Source organism: Oryzias melastigma, linkage group LG21 (genome assembly GCF_002922805.2).
Source record: "Oryzias melastigma strain HK-1 linkage group LG21, ASM292280v2, whole genome shotgun sequence".
Lineage (NCBI taxonomy): Eukaryota > Metazoa > Chordata > Actinopteri > Beloniformes > Adrianichthyidae > Oryzias > Oryzias melastigma.
The window spans coordinates 8,235,380-8,238,094 of NC_050532.1; the positions used below are offsets into that span (position 1 = coordinate 8,235,380).

Below are 2,715 nucleotides of genomic sequence, written 5' to 3' on the forward strand. Positions count from 1 at the left end.
TATCCTCCTGCAGCCTTCAATAAATTATTGTCATCTGCTCCTGGGTCTGCTCTCTTTTGGCTTGTCCTCAGAACCCTCCAAGCTGACACTTTGAATAAAGGCGCAAACTGAATTGGAAAGTTTCACGAGGCAAAAAAAAGGGAAACTTTCACTTCTCTGCTCAGAAGTACATTTTGTTTCTGTAAACTCACAGGGTTTTGTGGTTCATACTTTTTTCACCACATTCAAGTCTCTCTGCATCCGTTTTTACGCATCAAGTTGCCACTGTCGTCTTGCAAAATTTCCATCTGTGACTTTCCCTCTCCCCCATCACAAATGCTACTGTTTGAAAGGGAAAAGATGAAAAAGTGAAGCAGCAGGATTTGATTCTCTTTTGAATTCTTGCTGTATTGAAGCAAAACGTGGTGACAGTTAATTCTTTATATTCCACCATGGTAAACATGTGTGTCAATGAAACTTGATACAGTCCGTAAGGAAGATACAGTCAATTTTTTTGCCTCTTAAACTAACATTTTTGTGAGCAAGCGATCATCAAATCACCCGACGTATCATAATTGATAGTATCTACATCTCATAAAAATTATATTATATATTTTTTTGAGTGGATTTGATAAAAGGGTTTAAAAAACATCTTAGTTAAAATAATATATATATATAATTATTATTAATAACTTTTATTAATAATGTATGATTAATACATGATCAATGTATTAAAATGAATATTTTATATATAATTTCTGTCAAGTGTTTGTTGTAGTGGCTTTCACAAGGTTGAATATCCAAAGCTCTGATCAATATCAAAGTCATGTCTACCTGCTAAATGCTTTTTAATAAATGTATCAATGTGGTCACTAACTATATATGGATAGCAAATAAATAGCAAAAATATAGCAAATTAAAATAATAATAATAATAATAAGACATCTTACTAAAAGTAACTGTTATGATTTAACATAGTTTTTTTAGATTTATTTTTACTTTTACTTGAGTTTTTAACTGCCAGAACTTGAACTTGAGTATTATGTCCATGTTTTTCTTGTTTTTTTTCCAAAACATGTCACAGCTTGGGGTGAAAAAAACAGAATTTTACCTGAAAAAATAGTTTTGAAAGACTAACTAAACTCAACTGGAAAACTACAATAAAAACTTGGCAGAACATGAAGCCTTGCTTGAGGGCAGTAACTTTAAATCAGCAAACACTTAAATAATCTAGGACAGGGGTCTGCAACCTGTGGCTCCAGAGCCACACCTTTTTACCCCTCCATTGTGGCTTTTTTTATTAAAGGAAAATAAAAAAATCTAAATGTTAAAAGGTAACTGTAAAGTGATAAAAAGAGAAAAAAAGTTAACAAACTTTAACTCATTCACAAACAGTTGAAGGACAGTGTGTATCACAAGTCGAACTGCAACATTTTGGTACAGTTTTGTGCGTCCTGTCCTGTGCTACAAAAAAATCAATGGACGTCAATAAGCACAACTTAAGGCGCAACTGATTGTTAATCACATTTTCTATTTTTGTGTGTTCAAAAAATAGGGCAGGGGTCACTTAATTAGCTCGGATTTCATTTTTGTTTATTTTTTAGATTTACATTTCTGGCAGAGATACACCAGTAACAGTGAAATTAACTGTTTTTATTAAAGCATTGCTGACATTACATTTGCTATTACTACTTTTGCTGCATTGAGGTAATCATATGTGAGAGTGGGCCTTTTATTTTGAAAGGAACTTCTGTCAAAAGTAAAAAAAAACGTATTTTCTTTTAATGTTTGTGTTTTATTCATGCAAAATGAACATTTATGCTACTATTGTGTTACTCTATTATCATAGTAGTAACATTAGAAGAAATAAAAATCAGTGTCTTATTTTTTTAAAATAGTGAAGGAAGACTTTGTGGCTGCTACTGAGTTGTAGTTTGTGATAAATCAACCCGATTGACTCTTTCTGAGTTGAAGGTTGCAGACCTGTGATCTAAGAGAACCATAAAGCCTTAGAATCACTCATCACAGGTATAAAATCACAACAAAAGTCCCAGTTACAGCCCAGTTTGAACTGATATGTTTTGATTGAACAAGGAGAATAATATCCGAGGAAATGTTCCAAAATTTGGGAGCTGAAAGTGCTCCAATGTGGAGGAGATTTGAAAGATATGGATGAGAGATGCAGTGGAAGGTGACCAGCAGAAGTTTGAAGTGAGTTCTGTATTTGTCAGAGATTTGGTATAATGGAGGAGCTGAGTTCTGGATCAGTTGGAGATTGTTTAAGGGTTTGTGGGGAAGAGAGTTGTAAGAGAGAGAGATTCAACACACCGGGGCGGCCATGGTGCAGCGGTAGGGAGGTCAACATCAAGGATTTTCATCAAAGAACTCTCAGAATGCATCACAAACCGACCAACAGAATGTGGTGAAGTATTGTTTTCACAAATCAAAGTGAGATATCACTCACAGGTCAGTCCAAGAATTATTACAACTATTAATGCTAACTCAACCAGGTGCTGCAAGTTTTACTAAAACAGAAGCAAGAACTGGCAAAAGAAGCAAAAACAGTGGATTGATAATGAGAATTGACACTTATCAAGTAACAACACAAACAACTGGGTAAGAAATATGCAAACCTGTGGATATTAAATATTATTTAGAAATATCTGTTGTCCATAAAGGGAATGAGTTGATCCAACTCATCCAAAGACATTGATTTTGAGCGCCCTCTACAGGATC

At 34.1% G+C, this 2,715-nt stretch overlaps 1 protein-coding gene across 1 annotated transcript in view; it reads left to right on the forward strand.

Annotated features, from left to right (window-relative positions):
• LOC112155467 (interleukin-1 receptor type 1) overlaps positions 1–2,715 on the forward strand; it is a 16,147-nt gene that overhangs the window by 2,476 nt on the left and 10,956 nt on the right. The gene's annotated exons all lie outside the window — the stretch shown is intronic.